Source organism: Fundulus heteroclitus, chromosome 24 (genome assembly GCF_011125445.2).
Source record: "Fundulus heteroclitus isolate FHET01 chromosome 24, MU-UCD_Fhet_4.1, whole genome shotgun sequence".
Classification (NCBI taxonomy): Eukaryota; Metazoa; Chordata; class Actinopteri; order Cyprinodontiformes; family Fundulidae; genus Fundulus; species Fundulus heteroclitus.
Genome location: NC_046384.1, coordinates 8,564,590 through 8,573,870, shown reverse-complemented (window position 1 = coordinate 8,573,870; position 9,281 = coordinate 8,564,590). Strand labels below are relative to the sequence as shown.

The following is a 9,281-nucleotide window of genomic DNA, read 5'->3' as shown; positions in this document are numbered from 1 at the left end:
CAACATGCACTCTTACAATTTAACTGGTTGCACTTTGATGCAGCAGAATAATTTATTCAATTATTTATATAAATTATTTTCTTCACTTTTTACATTATTATTATTATTATTATTATTAAGAAGAAAATGTTCTTAATATATGTTTTTGTTAATGTTTACGTTATTTTTCAGTAAATGACGTCACTAAACGTCATCAGGCACGTTGCTAATCAGCAGGTGTGCTAACCTGAGATCCCGAATGGCACAGTTTGATTTAACTTTATCTAAAATGTTGTTTTTTCCCTCAAGCATTTTTTTTGCTTACCGTGAAAATGAAAGAAGGTGAGTTGTTCATTAATTTCCATGCTTTGTTTTTGTTTTTAAACCTTTAGGATATTAGCATGTATACTAATTTCTTGCTAAGCGTTAGCATAGATAGAGCAAATTGAGCTTTTGCCAATAGACGTTAGCCTAAATTTAATTTAATTTTCTTTAGCTGCACAGAATAATATCACTCTTTATACAGTTCAATGTCAATGTCCTATAGCAGTTTTCTTAGATTAAAATTTAAAATGCTAAAGTAAGAATGCAGTTAATGTAAAAGTAAAAAGCTGTTAAGTCTAAATTTGATGTTATGTAGCTTTAAGTTACAAATGTAATTTATTTCTTGAAATTTATAATGTTCATCATTATACAGTTGTTGAGGTGATTTAAAATAGACACATAGTGTAAAATAAGTTACACTTATATAATCTACACAAAGTATAGTTTTTTGGCCTAAAACTATGTTTTGTGGCCTGAAAATACAAAATACTCTAAATGTATTTTAATCCATTTTTATGCATATGAAGATAATCTAACAGATTAAAAAATTTTCATTGTAAAACGGTGTCAGCGTTGTTATTTTTATTAAAATAAGCACACAAGTTTTGCAGTCTTTCCATCCAATCTGACTTAGTTTGAGCCGTTTTATGATGAAAACGGGTATATTTTCACTGCAGATGTGCAAAACTGGCAGAAATGTACTCCTAACATGCTAATATTCATGCAATAAACGCACTTTGGTGGAAATAGAGGTTAAAAATATCATACGTCAGCATTTATAAAGATATGTAGCTAATCTGTATTCATTAACCTGGTTTGACTGTAGAGTTTTAGACTATCTTGTGCAAATAAGAAACCCTCAGTGCAGCTTAATCAGCCACATGTTTTAAGCTGCGAAAACAACACAAGCCAATGTTAAATGGAAAAGCTCCTGTCTGCCATGGTAGATGCTTAAAAGAACATTTTTCACTTTTTCAGCTGCTTTGTTTACTTCTTCAAGCTGGAGCCAAATCAATAGTTGAAACGTTTCTCAGGACTTTAATCTTGTAAAAAGCATAGATGTGTGTTTGTATTTGTTATTTATTTATTTTTGCTGGTTCTTGGTAAATGTAGTACTGCAGCTCACCCTGCTGTAAGTAATAAAGCTTTTGCAAGCAGTATTAAAAACGTTAGGTATCCCATTAGCTTAATTACTTAGTTTTTCCCCCCCTGCTTATAAGTGAACGTACCAAGAATATTAAATAAAACTTCACAAACACTTGAAACGGGGGTACCAAGGAGGTAGTTAATGTAGTTCCAATGGGTTTAAAATGCTTCTTTGGCTGCAGATTTGACAGAAAGTAGGTATTTTCTTGCAAGACAGGCTGAATGTAATAAATTAATTTTTGCTTTTTGACTAAAAAACACAGGAACCAGCAGAGAGAAATTTTTTCCCCGTGTAATTTAGATGCTTAAATATTTTTCATAGGTGCGTTGAGAGAAGATTTCCTCCATGCATCATGAAGGTGGAGATGTTTAGCATGAAAGAGCGAGAAGACAGAACACTTGAATGGCTTTTAAATTTTGGCTTTGTCGATGTAATGAAAACCCACAACAGGTGAGTATCTATCTATCTATCTATCTATCTATCTATCTATCTATCTATCTATCTATCTATCTATCTATCTATCTATCTATCTATCTATCTATCTATCTATCTATCTATCTATATAGGCTATATAGATAGATATATAATGAATAGAACTACTCTTATGCTCTTATGTTGTTGTTATTGATGTTTACCTGAAGAAATGGCCCAAATACTGTTGTAAAACATACATGTTAACGATTTAGACAGAAAAAGAAAGTGTTAAACAAGACTGTAATCTTCATATTTCATTAATATTTATGTTAAGCCTTCCATAATTATCCAGTATAGAAAAATGTCCAGCAAATTATGTCCTCCTATCATAAGTATTACTTTTTTTTATTTTTGTATAAATGTTTCAGATGTATTTAATCAGGAGTCATCTGCATAAAAACACACAAAAACAACAGTCGGCTTAAACATCACAGTAGACGAGCAGCTGTTATCGGGACTTTTCTAAACAACCCGAGTTCTACAGGGAGAACGGTTATTTAAGAGTTAAAGGTTAGACAAATATCAGCTTTGCAAGAAAGAAATGTTTTTTTACCGAGGTCAGATGGTGCAACGGTCAGAGAAATGACAAAAAACCCAATCGTGTTTAGGGAAAAAATGGATTTGTTAGTTCAGAGATCTCAGCTTCTTGGCTTTGACTCCATGGTAAATTTAAAAATCTCAATCCATCGTCGACCGTGTGAACGAGTGCGACAGTTGATGACACAGCATGTTTGCACCATGTTTTTAACTTTTTAACACCAGGGGTCCGTTCTTTGTACGTCGCTAACTCAGTTAGCTTGATTTGATTGTTGACGATTTGGCATGATCTTGGATCGTTTGGTTCTTCGAAACTCATCCTGGACTTGTTGTCATAGCAACATGTGCGCAAGCTTGAACCTGCTCGCGAGCAGGCTTATTTCATGAAAACAGGATTAGATCGCAGCTTTATAAGCGGAGGAGATAGGAAAGTCTGTCCAGCCAGCGCACTTAGACCATCTAGTGGCAGAGGACGGGACAGAATTGTGGAACACCATTTTTTAATCTTTAATAAAAGACGAAACAAATAATTCTTAGTTCCTGTCGTTTTATTTAAACAATTATTTATAAAGAAAAGCCAGCAAGTCATATTTTGTCTGCAATAAGAGATAATTATGTAAAGTCAGTAATACTACTGTCACATGGTGTATTAGAAATTACTCTCAACGTCCTTTTGAATCAACTTGATCTCTACTGCAATGTTTCTCTTTTTCACGTTGTGGAGTTCAATTTCTCTACTTAATTTGTGTTTTTTTCAGGTCAAAATACAATTTTTTTTTGTTGAAGATGCCGTTATGTGTCATTTTGTGAAAGAAAAAGAAAGAGTGAAACATGCCTCATGCAACAAGAGTAAAAAGAACATGTTTTTTTCCAGCCTTTCTCTTAGTGGCTGTTATAAACAGACAAACACATCATTTAACAGTGGCTTTTAAAAAAAGAATAAAAAGTTGCTTTTTAAAATACAGTATAATAATTAAAGGCTACCATTTTGTAGAATATTCTTGTACTTCATTTTATTCCCCTAGTGGGTCCCCTGGAGGCTCTGACATAAAAGAACAAAGTAAATATAAAATTATTAACAAGCAAAAATTCATACTGTAGAAAGTGATAGAAACATCTACCATGGACAGTATTTACGCATTTATTTTGTCTGCTACTTTTTGCCAGCCCTCTCTCCTGGCTTTAGCAGACTTTGAGGTGTTCCCTGTCGTTTTAATTATTTACTCAAATTCGGCATAACCTTCCATTAAAAGCTCGTGTTCTGCTTGGGAGAAAAACTGTGGGCGTTCCCCTCAGCGCATGCAATGAAGTTGCAGAAAACCCAGGTCAGCAGATGATTTTAGTCAAACTGTGGCAAAGTTGACAACCATTGTTTGATTCCATCTTGTAGCTCAATCTGAAGGGAGAACTTTGAGTTTGATCATCCTTATGCTGGTTATAGACCAATTTATTGCCTGGTTTGTGATTAGTTTGTCCTAGTTTCCTGCTTAATGTAGCTCTGTTTTTAAGTATGTTTGATAATTGTAACTTTCCTTGTTCTTTTGGTTTATGAGTAGTATTTTGACGGGTTTAAGGCTTGTTACACAGTGTGTTTATCACAATTTCCAGCTTCTACCAAAAAGGGAACTAAAGGTAAGTAAAATGTTCTTGAAATTAGTGTATTTGTCCTTGATTTGAGCAGGTAAATAAGATTATCTGCCAATGGAATAATTAGATATATTGCACTTAAAATAAGACGATGGAGACGATTGTTCCTATTTTTAAATGCAAAAATCTTATTCCACTGGCAGAGCATTTAAACGTGCCTGCTCAAATCAAGGGTAAATACATTAATTTCAAGAAAATATTACTTAATTTTAGTTCCCTATTTGCAGTGCTAGAGTAAAATGTGACCTGACCCAAACAGGAAACTAACCTCAAACACCACAGCGAGTCTACAACAGAGTTTCTTCTCTCCAGAATGCCACTAATGCAGAATGTCTTAATGTGGAGAAACGCAGACTAAGTGAGATGTCAGATTTGAGCTCCGCATTAAACATGTAACAACAGTTTAAGGATACAATCCATCACTGCTATCCTGGATCACGTCAGCCGGCGGAAGAACTGGGGGGGAAAACCTGCCTGCCTGCTCATCATTTTTCACTGCATTAGATGACAAATAAGTGGTCATTCATCAATAACAGTAGATGAAGGCTGAAATGATTTATTGCCTTTATAACAATAATTGGGACGGCTTTATGATGACGATGATGATGATGGAGCCCTGTGGTCAGTCAAGCAGAAAGGAGCGAGGGTAGAGGGGAAGTGGTTTGAAAAAAACGGAGGAGAAGATACGGGAGAATGGAGGGAGCGAGGCAACGAAAAATATGCTGGTGTTTAAATACGGCAGAAAAATTAAAGGAAATTCTGGGTCTAATTTACAATGCCAAAGAAATATATTTGAGATGTTTTGGATAATGGCTGTAATTTCAGGATACACTTTGGGAAATGCTTTAAATGCCTCAATGAGGAGGGAGGATGGAAATCTACACATACCTCTCCCAGGTGACACTTTCCAGCTCATTCTGGGGAGACCAAGGTGCTCACTGCACAAATGGATCTAAAAATAAGTAAAATGTTCGTAAAGTTAGTGTATTTATCCTTGATTTGAGCAGGTAAATAAGATTATCTGCCAATGGAATGAGTATTTTGACCCCTAAAATAAGATAATTAGACATCCTGCATTTGAAATAAGATGATGGGGATTAATTGTTCCCATTTTAAGTGCAAATAGTCTTATTTACCTGCTCAAATCAAGGATGAACCCTTTTGGTAAACAGGAACAAGCTCCCTTTGGATGATGGAGCTCCTCAAATTGAAAGCAGAACACTACAGCAAAGCCTCGTTTCCACCACTAGCCTTTTGGTTCTCGTTCTCTAGTTCATATTAATGCAGAGTTGCGTAAGTTTAGCGCTCAGAGCTCAGGTGACGTTATTTAATGTTCACTATCATGTCCGGAAAGTTATTTTCCCCTTACATAGCTTTCCTATTCAGCAACACTGGTGTTTTCAAGCATGTTTCGTCTGTTTAAAGGGTAACTCACCCCCAAATCAACCTTTTTTTTGCCAATAAACTGTTAAACTGGTTGTCTGATAGTACTGTCTACATAGTCTGGTGATTATTTAACAGATTGACGGATAAGGCTTAAATGCATCAAAGCCCCTTGCTTATGGTACGCAAAGCTAACCTAAAGTTAGCTAAGTTGATGGATACTAACATAAGCTAAACTAAGCTAAAGTAGGCTAATCCTTGTTTTGGAAAAATAAATACATGTAACATATGTTAAACTAAGGAACGTAACTAAAGTCGGTAAACCAAACAAAGCTACAGGATGTCAAGGAAAGCTGGATTAAAAGGTAACACAATCAACTTTTTTTTTGCTAATTAACTGTTAACGTGTTGTCGTAAAGTGCTTTCTACATTTCCAGGGATCTCATTTATAAGGCTTGCGGACAAAAAGGGGTCTATAATGTGCGTACGTCACTTTCCATGCAAAACTCGGGATATAAAAAAAGAAAAAAAAAAAACGGATGCTTATGCTTAACGTGAAGACAAAACGTTCAATTTAGTCCAGACTTTAATTATAGATTCAAGCATTCAAAACCCCAGTGTTATCCATGCTTGGACTAGTGACACTTAACTATACGTAAGGACTTTTAATAAAAATAAGAAAAATGCCTATATGCCTGCTTAAAGTTTATATAAAAGTCTGAAAAACATTATATCTGGGTTTTCCACCATCACATTCCTCTCCTCGATGATCGTCAGGATGACATGTGCCACAGTTTTACAGATTATTGTGACAAGGTGTGAGGTGATCACTGTATTGATCGGACTGTAAATCGCACTTTTTTTTCCATAGTTTCGCTGATCCTGCGACTTATATTCAGGTGCGACTTATATATAAAATTTAAGTTGACCGGCATGAATCAAGTAGTAAACATCAGTCTATAACCACAAGAGGGCGCTCTAGACTTGTGAAAACTATCCTGCTCCTGTAGCACTTAAAAATTGTACGTTGTTTCGCTGTTTCAGTTTGCGTTCATGCATGGGAGCGTTGCGTGGTGCAGAATCCTTTTATTGGGCTGTCCGTGAAGCTAATAACAGCTAGCGCTAGCTTACAGCTCTGTTGTCCAGCGGGTTACAACTTGGCTGATGCACGTGAGCGCTATGTTGCTCTGAAACATCTGTGTCATAGCTTAACACAGAACCGCTACGCTTACGGTCTAATTTAGGCATAATTTTGTCAACTTTCTGCGTGACAGGCTGTTACGCTGAAATGCGCTGCATAAAATCTTCCTGGTAGGAGTTGCTAATTTACTCCATTCATCCTCCCAGGTATGTTTGATGTTATTCAGCCGGTTGTGGATGCAGCTCTGTAATTTAATAAAGTGGTTTACCAGATTAAATCAGTCTTTAGTCTTGGCTTGTGTGGAATAAATGTCTAAAATAAATGCCAACAGTCCAGTGCGATTTTTTTAAAATTTGTTTTTCTTTCTTATTTATTACACGTTTTTGACTGATGATTTATATTCCGGAGCAACTTATAGTCCGAAATATACGGTACTTTAACTGGTGTAAACGGTCCAATACACTTGTGTGTGTAATGCTGTGCTTTTCTCTGTTGTTGCCACTTCACTGTGATGAAAAAAATTATCATGCGACTCATTCATGAGGTGCTTTGCATTGACCATTTATGGTTGAATCTGGGCGTTTGGAGGGCAGAACATTAAGTGGAACCAGGTACGCAAACTTGCAGGTACAGCTGTGATCTATAAAGGGAAACTGTGTGCTGGTGTGCGTGCGCATGGTGTTATACATCTGATGTTTTTCTTTTTCTTGGAACACGTACACTTTTAGTATGGATGCTACACAAAGTTTTATAATTTACTACACGTTTGTTGAAAATCCCACTTTTGTGTCTAAGACCGTCAGTGTGGCGCCCTCCTAAGGTTCAACGGGTGTCTTGCATTACATTTCGTACCAGCACCGGTATTGATTTAAACATTTTTGTGACGTCACTTGGAGAAACTGGCGCGTCAGTAGCGTATAAAAGCAGCTCCGTCTCGTACGCCTCCGTAGCGAGTCGGAGTTACAATAGTGAGCTCAGCGGTCCTTCTGTCTATTTTCAGGTTAGCGATTTATTAGCGTAGCATGCAGTTTGTTTATTTAGCGGAATTCTCATATGATTGGCTCAGGAACCAGGAAGTAAACACGGGCTACACTCTGAGCCGAAGTAGTTGCGATTGTTTATAGGAAATGTTACTTTTATCCTGGGTGACAACTGAGAATGATTTTAATTAATTTTGCGGTAGTTTTCAAAAACCACCTGATGGACATTTTAGATTTTGTATATTTGTGTATTATTGGGTCAGGAGCAAGACACTGCTGCTCCGTTTTCTACAGTTAGTGGAAGGCGCTTCTCATTGTGGTTGACTGAAGTCCAACACTTTAGAAATGTCTTTTTAACCCTGACTGATATGTCAATGACTTTTTCTCTTTGGATTTCTGCAGTTTGGGGCAAAATGTGTTTGGCTACTTCATGTTGTCAGAAAGGTCTATGGATTTTACAAATATATTTCAAGTAATCGGCCAGATTGGTGTGGATACCTTTCGACGTTAATTAAGGAAGTCGTCATTTGGAAACTACATTATGTATGTATCTGTATTTGATGTTATAATTAGTTAGAAATATTTTAGAATGACAAAAAGCAAAAGCAGAAGAAATATGTGAAGGGGGAATATTATTTTCACTCCTCTGTAAGCCTTCAGAAGCTACAGAAAAGCAATCTTTAAAACTTTACTGTGTTCATAAATTACTAGTCTACCTAAAACCAAACAAACTTCTAAAACAAGCACATTTTTCAGAAGCAACACTCTTTCTTTCCTCTTATTACCTTGTGGCTGCTGTGCCATCGACCACCTCTCGGTCCATGATGGATAACTCCAACCTGATAATCCTGCTGAGCTGAAAGACGTGAACACCCTGCAGTCCTCGTATTGATCAATTCAGGGAAAGTCCTGGTCTGATTACCACCTTGGCGTCATCCTGACAGAGGCCCCTCCATCATCTACTACAAAGCGCTCTTCTGGGACTGTTTCTGGGTCAGGTTTGAGCTTAAACATTGGCCATGAAATAATAATGTAAAGGTCATGCTGGTAAATGTCAATTGTTTTGTGAATTTATCTCACGCTGGATGGAAGCTGTGCGTTTTAGGTTAATTAGCTGGCCGTCTATTGATCTGCATTCAATGTCTTCACTGCAAATTGTTTTAGGATTATCGTAGACGTGGTTGAAGGGGGGCTAAAAATGTATTACTGTGGTTATTGCTCTCTATAAGAAAAAGATTAGGCTGAAGTAAAAATAAATAATTTTTGACGGTTGTTATTAATGATTTAGCATAAAAAATACCATTATAATTGGTAATATAAGCAGTTTGAAGTATTCTCTGAATGGTTTTAGGCTAAAGAATAACTTCTTCTTTCTTTTGTCAAGATGCAGTCAAATACCCAATTTAAATCTCATAACAACAACAAACTTTCACTTCTATTTTGGTTAATATTTCCTTCTTTCACATCGTTTCTGTTTGTTCGTTCTGTCTTGTGATAATCTTTGAGAAGTACCAAAGTGTCCATTCTTCATATTTTCCTTCCCAGCTGCCAGATTCTTTTAGTGATCTTTTCATTGGTATTGATTTTCCAGAGGTTTTACTATTTTAATTTGTAATTTAAAGAAAAACATGTCAAATAGAGGACAAAATATGTTCTAGACCAAGACTAA

General features: G+C 36.1%; 1 long non-coding RNA gene across 1 annotated transcript in view; it reads left to right on the top strand.

Moving 5' to 3' along the window:
- Nucleotides 1-247: 247 nt before the first annotated feature.
- LOC118557816 overlaps nucleotides 248-9,281 on the top strand; it is a 61,088-nt gene continuing 52,054 nt past the window's right edge. Inside the window, exons 1-2 of the long non-coding RNA XR_004928032.1 lie at nucleotides 248-321; nucleotides 1,772-1,900. This is a non-coding gene — a long non-coding RNA (uncharacterized LOC118557816). The remainder of the gene's footprint in view (nucleotides 322-1,771; nucleotides 1,901-9,281) is intronic.